Below are 14,118 nucleotides of genomic sequence, written 5' to 3'. Positions count from 1 at the left end.
CCGTACAGGCCAGGAGGGAATGGAACAGCATTCTCAGAGGGCCGAAAGAAAAGAAAACACTGTCATATAAGAATTCTTTATCAAGTAAAGTTATCTTTCAAATATGAAGGAGAAATAAAGTCTTTCTCAGATAAACAAAAGCTGAGAAAATTCATGACAAGATCTGTCTTACTAGAAATGCTAAAGGAAGTTCTTTGATCTGAAACACACACACACACGCACACACGCACGCACGCAAATTTGGAAAAATATCCTTTGAAGGTATAAAAACCACTGGTAAAATTAAGTACATCGACAAACTGAGAATACTCTAATACTATAATTATGGTGTGCAATCCACTCATAACTCTACTATGAAGGCCAAACGATAAGTCTGTCAAAAATAAAAAAAAAGCAACATCAACCTGTTAAAAGACAGGTAATATAAAAACATGTAAATAGAGACAACTAAAAGTTAAAATGTGGTGTGGATGGAGTTAATGTGTAGAAGTCTTTTTCTTTTTTTCTTTGTTTCTATTATTTCCTTTGTGATCTAAGATAAATTCTTATCTCATTAAAATGACTTGTTACATCTATGTTTTTTATAAGCCTCATGGTAACCACAATGAAAAAATCTAAAATAGATTCAATAAAAATAAAAAGCAACAAATTAAAATATACTACCAGAGAAAATCCTTAACCCACCAAGGAAGAAAGAAGACAAGAGAAAGAAAGAGAGAGAGAGAGGGAGGGAGAGAGAGAAGGAAGGAAGGGAGAGAGGGAGGGAGGGAGGTTACAAAACAAGATAAAAAAAAGACAGTAATAAGACATTCCTTATTAGTAATAACACTGCATATAAATTGAGTTGAGTCTCCAATTAAAAGGCATAGAGTGGTTGAATGGATAGAGAAGCAATACCTAACTATATCCAACTACATGCTTCCTAGAAGAAACCCTCTTCACCTATGAAGATACACTAGGCTGAAAGTGAAGGGGTAGAAAATGATATTCCGCCAGACACGAAGGGAAGGAGCTACGAGTAGACGCCGAGAGGCCGCGGAGCCAGCGACAACCAGCCTAGCCAAGCCACCGCCCCCGCCGCGCCCCCATGGCGGCCGCCAGGGACACTCATGAGGACCATGATACTTCCACTGAGAATACAGACGAGTCAAACCATGACCCTCAATTTGAGCCAATAGTTTCTCCTCCTGAGCAAGAAATTAAAACACTGGAAGAAGATGAAGAGGAACTTTTTAAAATGTGGGCAAAACTGTTCCGATTTGCCTCCGCGAACGATCTCCCAGAATGGAAGGAGCGAGGCACTGGTGACGTCAAGCTCCTGAAGCACAAGGAGAAAGGGGCCATCCGCCTCCTCATGTAGAGGGACAAGACCCTGAAGATCTGTGCCAACCACTACATCACGCCGATGATGGAGCTGAAGCCCAACGCAGGTAGCGACTGTGCCTGGGTCTGGAACACCCACGCTGACTTCGCCGACGAGTGCCCCAAGCCAGAGCTGCTGGCCATCCGCTTCCTGAATGCTGAGAATGCACAGAAATTCAAAACAAAGTTTGAAGAATGCAGGAAAGAAATAGAAGAGAGAGAAAAGAAAGCAGGATCAGGCAAAAACGGTCATGCCGAAAAAGTGGCGGAAAAGCTAGAAGCTCTCTTGGTGAAGGAAGAGAACAAGGAGGATGCTGAGGAGAAGCAATAAATCGTCTTCTTTTATTTTCTTTTCCTCTCTTTCCTTTCCTTTTTTTAAAAAAATTTTACCCTGCCCCTCTTTTTCGGTTTGTTTTTATTCTTTCATTTTTACAAGGGACGTTATATAAAGAACTGAATTCAAAAAAAAAAGAAAAGAAAATGATATTCCATGTAACTGGAAATCAAAAAAGAGCAGAAGTCGCTACATCATATAAAATAGTGAACAAATCAAAGACTGTAAAAAGACAAAGAAGGTCACTGTATAATGATAAATGGGTCAATTCAGGAAGAGGATATAATAATTATACCTATGCACCCAACACTGGAGGTCCCAAGTATATAAAACAAAAATTTATAGACCTAAAGAGAGAGATGGACTGCAATTCAGGCGATTTTAACACCCCATTCTCAGTAATGAACAGATCAGTTAGACAAAAAATACAATCAAGAAAGAAACAGCAGAGTTAAGCTATACACTAGACCTACTAGGCATAACTGACATTTACAGAACATTTTATCCAACTGCTGCAGAATATACAATCTTTTCTTCTCTTTTTTTTGAGACAGGCTCTCACTCTGTCACCCAGGCTGGAGTGTAATGGTATCATTTCAGCTCACCATAACCTCCACCTCCCAGGCTCAAGCAATTCTCCCACCTCAGCCTCCTGAGTAGCTGGGGCTACAGGTGCTCAACACCATGCCACGCTAATTTTTGTATATTTTGTAGAGATGAGGTTTTACCATGTTGCCCAGGCTGGTTTCCAACTCCTGAGCTCAAGCGATCTGCCCGCCTAGGCCTCCCAAAGTGCCAAAATTATAGGCATGAGCTGCTGCACACAGCCCACAATCTTCATCAGCACATGGAACATTCTCAGGAATAGACCAAATCTTAGGCCAAAAACAGTACGAGCAAATTCAAAACAATAGAAATAATGTCAAGTATCTTTTTTGACCACAATGAAATAACACTAGAAATCAGTAACAAGAGAAACCTCAGACCTTTACAAACACATGGAAATTTAAAAAAAAAAAAAGACCCTAAATGACCGATGGGTCATTGAAGATATTAATAAGGAAATCTAAACATTTATTGAAACAAAATAAGATTGAAATGCAATAAACCAAAATCTATGAGATACAGCAAAAGCAGTACTAAGAGGGAAGTTTATAGAAATAAATGCTTATATTTAAAAAGTAGGTAAACTTCAAATAAATAACCTGATGATGCACCTCAAGGAATTATAAAAGCAAAAGCAAACCAAATCCAAAATTGGTAGAAAGAAAACATAAAATAAAAATAGTAGCAGAAATAAATGAAATTGATACTAAAAAAGCAAGACAGAAAATCAATAAAATGAAAAGTTGGTTTTTTGAAAAGATAAATAAAATCAACGAATCTTTAGCTAGAATAAGAAACAGAATATCCAAAGAAATAAAATCAGAAAAAAAGGGAGACATAACAACTGAGACCACAGAAATATGAAGAATCATTACAGACTATTATGAATAACTATACTCCAAGTCGGAAAACCAAAAAGAAATGCATAAACTCCTGGAAGCATACAGCCTATCAAGAGTGAACCATTAAGAAATAGAAAACCTCAATAAACAAATAACTAGTAACAAGGTCACAGGTATAATAAAAGCTTCCCAATAAAAAAAGCCCAGGAATTTATGGCTTCATTACTGAATTTTATCAAACAATTAAAGAAGAGCTAATATCAATTCTACTCGAACTCTTCAAAAAATTGAGGAGGAGGAAATATTTCCAGACCTATTTCACAAGGCCAGCATTATTCTAATAGCAAAAGCAGACAAGAATACAACAATGACAAAAATACAGGCTAATATCACTGATGAATATAGATGCAACATTTTTTAACAAAACACTTGAAAACTAAATTCGACAACACATTAAAAAGATCATTCATCATAATTAAGTAGGACTAATCCCAGGGATGCCAGGATGGTTCAACATATGCTAATAAATACATGTGATATATTACATTAACAGAACCAAGAACAAAAATCATCTGACTATATCAATAGGTGGCAAAAATTCAATAAAATTTTACATCCCTCTATGATTAAAATCCCAACAAACTGGACATAGAAAGAATCTACTTCAACATAATGAAGGCCATATATAACAAACCAATAGCTAAAACATCATACTAAATGGGAACAAATGTAAGGTCTTTCCTCTAAGATCTGGAATAAGAAAAGAATGCCTGTTTTCACCACTTTTATTCAATTAGTACTGCAGTTCCTGGCCAGAGCAATTAGGCAAGAAAAGGAAACAAAGGACATTCAAATTGGAAAGGAAGAAGTCAAATTAGACTTTTTTGCAGACAATGTGATCTTACATTAAAAAAAAACTAATGATGTCACCCAAAAACTGTTAGGACTGATAAAAGAACTTAGTAAGGTTGCAGAATACAAAATTAACATACAAAAATCAGTAGCTTTTCTATAAGCCAACAGTGAATAATCTAAAAAACAAATCAAGAAAGCAATCTCATTAACAATAGCCATGATGAATATAAAATATCTAAAAATCAATTTAACCAAGGAAGTGAAAAATTTACATAAGGAAAACTCTAAAACACTGATGAAAAAAATAGAAGAGGACACCCCAAAAAATGGAAAGATATTCCATGCTCATGGACTGTAAGAATTAATATTGTTAAAAATGACAACACTGCCTGAATAAATGTATAGATTCAGTGCAATCCCTATCAAATTACCAGTGACAAGCATCACAGTAATAGGAAAAAAATCCTAAAATTTATATGGGACCACAGAAGATCCTGAACAAGCAAAGCAATCCTAAACAAAAAGAACAGAGCTGGAGGCATCACAGTACATGACTTCACAATTACTACAAAGCTATAGTAACTGTATAATCATGGTACTGGCATAAAACACACATAGACAAATGGAACAAAATAGAGAACTCAGAAACAAATTCACATATTTACTGTGATCATCTAAGTGATCTTCAACAAAGATGCCAAGAACATGCATTGGTGAAAGGACAGTCTCTTCAATAAATGGTGTGAGAAGAACAGGATAATTATATGCAGAGGAATAAAACCAGATCCCTATCTCTCACCATATACAAAATAAAATCAAAATAGATTAAATTACTTAAATCTAAGGTCTGAAATCATGAACCTGCTAGAAGAGAACATTGGAAAAATGCTCTAGGACATTGGTCTGGGCAAAGATTTTTAAAGAAAGACCTCAGAAGCACTGGCAACCAAAGCAGAAATAGACAAATGTGATTACATCAAGCTAAAAGCTTCTGCACAGCAAAGGAAACAATCAACAAAGTGAAGAGACAACCCACAGAATGGAAGAAAGTATTTGCAAACTATCCACCTGACAAGAAATTAATAACCAGAATATATAAGGAGCTCAAACAACCCTATAGGAAAAAATCTAATAATCCTATTAAATAAAGAGTAGATTATCTGAACAGACATTTCTCAAAAGAAGACACAGAAATAGCCAAGAGGTTTATGGAAAAATGCTCAACACCACTAATCATCAAAGAAATGTAAATAAGAAATACAACGAGATATCATCTCACCCCAGTTAAAATGGCTTTTACGAAAAAGATGGGCAATAATGGATGCTGGCAAGGATGCAGAGAAAGGGGAACCCTGGTACACTGTTGGTGGGAATGTAAATTAGGGAAGCCACTATGGAGAACGTTATGGAGATGCCTCAAAAAACTGTAATAGAACTACCATATGATCTAGCAATTCTACTACTGGGTATATATCCAAAAGAAAGGACATCAGTGTGATACATGCACTCATGTTTATTGCACCACTACTCATTAATAGCCAAAATACAGTATCAACCTAAGTTCCCAGCAACAGATGAACAGGTAAAGAATGTGTGGCATATGTACACAATGGAATATTATTCAGCCATAAAAAATGAAATCATGTCATTTGCAGCAACATAGATGGAACTAGAGGTCATTATATTAGGTGAAATAAGACAAGCAAAGGAAAACAAATATCACATGTTGTCAGTGATGCATGGGAACTAAAAAATGTTGATCTCATGGAGGTAGAAAGTAAGTTGGTGGTTACCAGAGTTTGAGAAGGGTAGTGGGGTTGGAAGGATGAAGACAAGTTGATTAATGGGTACAATTATAAGGTTTGATAGAATAAGACCTTGTGTTAAATAAGTAAGTAGGGTGACTATAGTTTACAATAATTTTGTATAATTCAAAACAGCTAGGAGAAGAATTTGAATGAATCAAACATGAAGAAAGAAAAATATTTAAGGTAACATATATCCCAAGCACACTGATTTAATCTTTAAAAATTATATGAACATATTAAATTATCACACATACCCCAAAACTGTGTAGCTCTATTATGCATCAATTAAAAAATGAAATTGTGTGAGTATGATGGACGTCAATATCCCATCAATTTGGTGACCACTGACAATGGTGAGGTCAGTTAATTTTCAAATTGAAAAAACATAGAAAATAATTCATAGAAATATAAATATTTGAATATTTACATTACACAGTGAATGAGAAAAATAATGAACAAATAATGATGACATGAATGACAACAATGACTAATAATTATTATTACCCACATATTATGAGTTGACTCATTTAATTTTCGCAACTGTAGGAGGTAGCCATATTTTACATGTGGCTAAATTATTGGTGGAGGTGGGTGTTGAACCCACACAATCTGTCTTCAGAATCTGCAGTCTTAATATATTACGCTGTCATTTACAATAAACATTAAATATCTGATGATTTGGGAGGAGAATGTTTCAGGTACAGGGACCAGGCAATGCAATGTCTAAGGTAGAGAATAAACTTGGCATATTTGAAAAATAAAAATTAGGCCATGGTTGCATGAGGGCAGGGAGTAAGAGAAAGAATGAGATTAGAAGGAACAGGTATTTTAACCTTTTCTATCACTGTTGAGAATGAATTCATATCCTTATTAGTCTGCGTTCTTCCTTTATTCCTGCTTTCAACTTGTTTTTCTAAACACTTAGAATTTTATTTCCAGATTTTAAACATGTCCCCTTTGTTTATTTGAAATTGTTTATGAACAATTAGGAAGGCAAATATAAATAGCTTGTTTGAATCCCATCCCCATTTTCCTAGGGAAAAAAAAAACAAAAGAATCTGGCCAAATCTCCTTGTACTTTGATGGTATATGCTAACAGAGTGTGGAATGCTTTTGGCAGGATACACCTGGTCTGTGTTGATTACTGAGGGTAAACAAATCTGTAATTTATGTAATTTTCCCATGGCCTACAGGAAAACATAACAGGGAGATAAGTTGCTATCAGAGAATAAAATCAAGATTCTTTGTGACCAAAATAGGCTTCTTGTGTAAGTATTTTTGAATAGGTGTTTTAATAGATGTTGAAAAGGTTTAGTCTTCAAAACATAAATTGTCAAATTAACGGTTATTGTTTACAAAATGTTACTATATCACCAAAAACTCACTAAAGCCTTACAAGAGTAGAAACTACGCAGGACTCATTTTCTAAGAGCAAGCAGTAAAACAAGAAATTCACAAAACAAAAGATAAAGAGGTCTACACATGTTGACATTTTTTAATTGATACATAATATTTTATATATTTACAGAGTAGATGTGATATTTTGTTACATGCATAGAATGTGTAATAATCAAGTCAAGAGTATTTGGGGTATCCATCTCCTTGAGTATTTATTATAACTAAGCATTGAAAACATTTCATGTACTCTCTTCTATCTATCTACTTTGAAATATATAATTCATTCATGCTAACTATAGGCACCCTACTCTGCTCTTGAACATTAAAACTTATACTTTCTATATAACCATGTTTGTACCTTGACCAACCTCTTTTCATCCCCTTCCTACTCACACACCCTTCCCAACCTCTAGTACCTACTATTGTACTCTCTACCTCTATAAGATCAACTTTTTAAGCTCCCACACATGAGGGAATAAGAACTTACTCACTAACATGAGTAAGAACATGTGATATTTGTCTTTCTGTGCCTGGCTTATTTCATTCAACATAATAACCTCGAGTTTTATCCATGTTGTTGCAAATGACATGATTTTATTTTTTTCTATGGCCAAATAGCATTCCATTGTGTATATATACCACATTTTCTTTATTCATTTGTCCATTAATGGACACTTAGGCTGATTCTATATATTTGTTATTGTGAAGAGTGCTGCAATAAACACGTAAGTGCAGACATATCTTTGATATATTGATTTCTTTTCCTTCAGATAAATAGCCAGTAGTGGGAATGCTGGGCCAAATGGTAATTCTACATTTAGTTTTTTGAGAAATCTCCATTATGTTTTCCATAGTGGCTTACTAATTTACATTTCCACCAACAGAGTCTAAGAGTTCCCTTTTCTCCACATCCTCACTAGAATCTGTCACTTTTATCTTTTTAATAATAGCCATTGTAACTGGTGCAAGATGATATCTAATTGTGGTTTTGATTTGCATTTCCCTGATAATCAGTGATGTTGAGCATTTTTTCATGTATCTGTTGGCCATTTGTATCTCTTCTTTTGAGAATTATGTATTCATATCCTCTTCTCACTTTGTAATGGTAGTATTTGTTTTCTTACTACTGAGTTGTTTCAATTCATTGTATATTCTAGATTTTATTCCCTTGTCAGATGAGTGGTTTCAAATATTGTCTCCCATCCAACAGGTTGTGTCTTCACTTGGTTGATTTCTACTCTCTCTGTGCAGAAATTTTTCATTTAATATAGTCCCATTTGTCTAATTTTTTATTGTCTGTGCTTTTGAAGTCTTAGCCATAAAATTTTGACCAATTTCCTAAAGTATTTTCCAAAAGTTTTTTTCTAGTAGTTTTATAGTTTCCGGTCATATATTTAAGATTTAATCCATCTTGAGTTGATTTTTGTAAATGGTGAGAGATAAAGGGTCCAGTTTCATTCTTTTGCATATGGATATTCAATTTTCCCAGCATCATTTATTGAAGAAATTATTATTTCCCCAATGTATGTTCTTCATGCCTTTGTGGAAGATCAGTTGGTTGTAAATACATGAATTTACTTTTGAATTCTCTATTCTGTTCCATTGGTTTATTTGTCTGTTTTTATACCAACATCATGCTGTTTTGGTTAATATTGCCTTGTAATATGTTTTGAAGTCAGGTAGTGTAATAGCTCGCTTCATTCTTTCTGCTCAGAATTGCTTTGGCTGTTGAGGGTCTTTTATGGTTCCATACAAATTTTAGGAATTTTTTTTTATTTCTGTGAAAAATGATATTAGTACTTTTATAGGGATTGCATTGAGTCTGTAGGTTGCTCTAAGCAGGATGGCCATGTTATTAATTCGTCCAGTCATTATTATGGAATATCTTTTCATTTTTGTGTCTTCTTCAATTTATTTTATAAGTGTTTTGCAGTTTTCCTTGTAGAGATCTTTCATCTCCTTGGTTAAATTTAATCCTAGGTATTTTATTTTTTGTAACTATTGTAAATGGGATGGCCTTATTGATTTCTTTCACAGCTAGTTCATTATTGGTATATGGAATCCCTACTGATTTTTACAGTTAATTTTGTAATCTGCAACGTTACTGAATTTTTATATCAGATCTAAGAGTTTTTTGGTGGAGTCTTTAGGTTTTTCTGGGTATAAGATCATATCATTAGCAAACAGGAACAATTGTCTTCTTGTCCAATTTGGAGGCTTTTCTTTCTTTTGCCTGATTGCTTTGGCTAGGACTTGCAGTATTATGTTGAAGAGTGGTAAAAGTGGGCATCTTTGCCTGGTTCTAGTTCTTAGGAGAAAAGTTTTCAGCTTTTCCCCATTCACTATGATGTGAGCTGTGGGTTTGTCATAAATGGCCTTTATTATGTTGAGGTATGTTTCTTCAATGCCCAGTTCATTGAGAGTTTTTATCATAAAGTGATGTTGAATTTTATAAAATAGTTTTTTTGCATCTATTGAGATGATCATTTGTTATTTGTCTTTTATTCTGGTTTTGTATGTTTTTGTTTTTTCAATACAGGTCCTCACTCCTGTCACTGAGGCTGGAGTGCAGTGGCACAATCACGGAATCACAGGTCACTGCAGTCTCAACTTCCTGGGCTCAAGCAATCCTCCCACAGCAGCCCTCCTGAGTAGCTGGGACCACAAGCTCCTGCTACCATGCCCACAGTTTGTTGTTGTTGTTGTTGTTTTGTTTTGTTTTTTAGTAAAGATGGGGTTTTGTCAAGTCGCCCAGGCTGGTCAAATTCCTGGCCTCAAGCAATCCACCTTCCTCGGCCAAAGTGCTAGGATTACAAGTGTGAGCTACTGCACCCGGTCTGTCCTTCATTCTGTTGATATGATGTATCCCCATTTATTGATTTGCATACATCAACCATCCTTTTATTTCTGGGATAAATCTCACTTGAATATGGTGTATTCCTTTGTTGATATGCTGTTGGATTCAGTTTTCTAGAATTTTGCTGAGAATGTTTACATTCATGCTTATTAGGGATACTGCCCTGTAGTTTTGTTGTTGTTGTTGTTGCATCTTTGTCTGGTTTTGGCACGTTTCATGCTGGCCTCATAGAATGAGTTAGGAAAAATTTCCCTCTCTTCAATCTTTTGGAATAGTTTGAAGATAATTTGTGTTACTTCTTTGAAAGTTTGTTAGAATTCGGTTTGGATTCCATCTGGTCCTGGGCTTTTCTTTGTAGGGAGACGTTTTATTACCGACTCAATCTCAATATTCATTATTGGTCTGTTCAAGTATTTTCTTTCTTTCTTAATCTTGGTAGGTTGTATGTTTTCAGGAATTTACCCCTTTTCTCTAGGTGTTCTAACTTGTTGGTGTACAGTTCATAGTAGTCTCTGATGATCTTTTGTATTTCTATGGTATTAGTTGTAATGTCTCCCTTTTCATTTCTGATTTTGTTAATTTGTGTCATTTGTCTTTTTTTCCTTCGTTAGTCTAGCTAGTGGTTTATTGATTTTTTTTTCATCTTTTCAAAAAACCAGGTTTTTGTTTCATTGATCCCTTGTACCTGTTTTTTGTTTTGTTTTGCTTAGTCTCTACTTTGCTTAGTTCTGCTGTGATCTCTAATATTTCTTTTCCGCTACTAATTTTGGCTTTGGTTTGTTTTTGCTTTTCTCATTCCTTGATGTGCATTATTAGATTGTTCAAAACCTTTCTACTTTTTTGATGTAGGCATTTATTTCTATAAACTTCCTTCTTAGTACTGCTTTTGCTGTATCACATATGTTTTGGTATATTGGGTTTTAATTTTTATTGGTTTCAAGAATTTTTTTATTTCTGCCTTAGTTTCTTCCTTGACCCAATCATCACTCAAAGATATGTTATTTAATTTCCATGTATTTGTACAGTTTCCAAAGGTCCTTATTAATTTCTAGTTTTATCCATTGTAGTTTGAGAAGATACTCGATATGCTTTTGATTTTTTAAAAAAAGTGTTGAGACTTTTTTTGTGTCCTAACATATTGTCCACTCTGGGGACTGTTCCATGTGCTAATGAGAAGAATGTATATTCTGTAGCTGTTAGATAAATGTTCTATAAATGTCTTTTAGGTCCATTTGTCAAATGCGCAGTTTAAATCTTGTATTTCTCTGTAAATTTTCTATTTAGATGATCTGCCTAATGCTGAGAGTGGAGTGTTGAAGTCTTCAACTATTCTTATATTGCAGTCTTTCTCTCTCTTTAGATTTAATAATATCTGCTTCATATATCTGCATGCTACAGTTTTGGGTGCATATATGTTTAGAACTGTTATATCCTCTTGCTGAATTCATCACTTTATCATTACATAAAAACCTTGTTTCTTTTTACTGTTTTTCACTTAAAGCCGGTTTTATCTGATACATATACAGCTACTCCTACTCACTTTTGATTTCCATTTGCACAGAATATCTTTTTCCATTCCTTTACTTTCAGTCTGTATGTGTCTACTGTTAAGGTGAGTTTCTTATAAGCAGCGTATTGTTGGGTCATGTTATTATTTTGATGCATTCAGCCATTCTATATCACTTAGGTGGAGAATTTAATCAATTTATTTTCAAAGTTATTACTGACATGTGAAGGCTTATTCCTGTCATTTCATTAACTGATTTGTTTTTTGTGTATTTTTGTTCTTTATTTCTCTCTTATTGTTTATCATTGTGGTTTGGTGGTATCCTGTAGTGGTAACATTTGAGTTTTTTCTCTTCCTTGTATTTTTGCTCTACCACTAGCTTTTATGCTTTGTGTATTTTCATGATGGTATCATAGCTATCATTTTTTTCACTTCCAGGTGTAGGACTCCCATAAGCATTTTTTATAGGGACAATCTAGTGGTGATGAATTCCCTGAACTTTTGCTTATATGGGAAATACTTCATTTCTCCTTCATTTATTAATAACTTTGCTATGTATAGCATCCTTGTCTGGAAGGTTTTTTTTCTTTCAGCCATTTGAATATATCATCCCATTCTCGTCTGCCCTGTAAGTTTTCTACTGACTAACGTGCTGTTAGTCTGATGGTGGTTCCTTCGCAAGTGACTAGAGGCTTTTCTCTTACTGTGTTTAGAATTTTCACTTTCTCTTGACTTTTGACAGTTGGGCTATAATGGGCCCTTTTAACGTACCTTTTAAAGTTGTATCTACTTGGGGATCTTTGAGCCTTCTGTATCTGGATGTCTAAGTCTCTTGCTAGACTTGGAAATTTTTCATCTACTATTTTTAAAATAGGTTTTCCTGACCTTTCATTTTCTCTTTGCCTTCTGGGACACCAAATATTTAATATTTGCTCACTTTATGGTGTCTCATAAGTCACAATGGCTTTGTTCATTTCTTTATTCTTTTTTATTTTTTGTGTCTGGGTTATTACAGAAGACCTGTCTTCAAGTTCTTAAATTCTTTCTTCTGCTTAAAGTCTGCTTCTAGTCTATTGTTGAACTTTTTGAGTATATTTTGTATTTTATTAAATGAATTATTCAGTCCCAGAGTTCCTGTTTGGTTCTTTTTTATGATATCTCTTTGGTAAATTTCTCATTTATATCCTGAATTGTTTTTCTGAATTATTTGTATTGTTTTTCGGTATTTTCTTATATCTCACTGAGCTTCTTTAGTATCAATATTTTGAATTCCTTCTTTGTGATTTTATAAATTTTTTCTTGACCGATATTTTTGCTGCAAAATTATTTATTTGGAGGTTTCATATTTCCTTGCTTTTTCATGTTTCTTGTGTCCTTACATTTATATCTGCACATCTGGTGTAACAGTTGCTTCTTCCAATTTTTTTGAATTTGGCTTCATAGGGGAGAATTTTTTCCTGAGGACGTACCTATGGTATTGGCTGTGCAGGGGACTTTGGCTTTGATTCTTGGTGCATGTAGTAGGGTATTCTCTTTATGATTTATTTGGCTGTAAACAGCATCAGTGGTATCTGATTTCCTCTATATCTTACGATTCAGTTGTTAGTGGAGGCTGTGGTGAAGTTTTACTTGGTGGGTCCATGAAGAACATTTACAGACCCTTCAGCTGGCTTTCTTGGGTTTTAGAAATGGCAGAGGTGGGCAAGGTGGGTGGGCAGGTTCATGAGCCAGTGGGAAGTGGGCATAGTGTGGGCAATGGCAGTAGCAGTGGAAGAACAACCCTCTGGGATCTACACAGACTGTGCTCGTGTTGGTAGTGGCTGCAGTGGGCTGCTGAGCCAGTCCTCAGGCCCACAGCTGGCACTTGTGGGTGGGAGCCTGCTGTGTTGGTAGCATCAGGTGGAGTAGGCCCTAACTCAGACCCTGGGAGGAGTGCTCAGGTGCTAACAGTGGTTTACTAGGCTGGACAATCCCTAGGCCCCTAGATGGCATGCTCTGGTTTTAGGAAGGATGGAGCTTGGCTGGGCAGACCGGCCCTCAGGCCTCAGCGTGGTGCATGCAAGTGCTGGCTGTTGTAGGCAGGGGCAGGGTGAGTTGCAGACCTCCAGCAGAATCCTACTTTGGAGTAGCAGTGGTTGAACTGCTTCCCTATTACTGATGAGGGTGTGGTTGCTTTCAGTGAGAACAGCCATATGCAAGTGGCTGGTGGACATTAGCTTTGCTCACACCTTGGTACCACAGCAGCCCATAGTGGTAGCAGTTGCAGTCAGCGCAATTTGTCTCAGGCATGTGTGAAAATGAGCAGCCACCCCTCTGCTTAAGGGGCAAAGTTGCTGTCAGTTGTCTCACTGTGGGCCTCAGTGGTGGCAGCTGTGGCTGAGGAATTTCAATGGGTCTCTAGTGATATAAAGATGCAGGAGCTGTTGAGCCCAAGAGCAGGCCAAAGTCTGGCGAGGACCGGGCTCTCAAAAGGGTGCTATGCAGCAGCTGCTTAGAACTTGGAGGTTTGTGGGAGTCAGCATGAGCTCTATCTCTGGAGCAATGCCTTT

At 35.7% G+C, this 14,118-nt stretch overlaps 2 pseudogenes; one reads left to right on the top strand and one right to left on the bottom strand.

Annotated features, from left to right (window-relative positions):
* Positions 1–1,071: 1,071 nt before the first annotated feature.
* On the top strand, positions 1,072–1,827 carry LOC129024743 (ran-specific GTPase-activating protein-like; annotated as a pseudogene).
* Positions 1,828–5,155: 3,328 nt separating this feature from the next.
* LOC129024036 (zinc finger protein 277-like) lies at positions 5,156–5,679 on the bottom strand (annotated as a pseudogene).
* Between the last annotated feature and the right edge of the window lie 8,439 nt (positions 5,680–14,118).

This window comes from Pongo pygmaeus, chromosome X, assembly GCF_028885625.2.
Source record: "Pongo pygmaeus isolate AG05252 chromosome X, NHGRI_mPonPyg2-v2.0_pri, whole genome shotgun sequence".
Lineage (NCBI taxonomy): Eukaryota > Metazoa > Chordata > Mammalia > Primates > Hominidae > Pongo > Pongo pygmaeus.
This window is presented reverse-complemented; position numbering and strand designations above follow the sequence as displayed.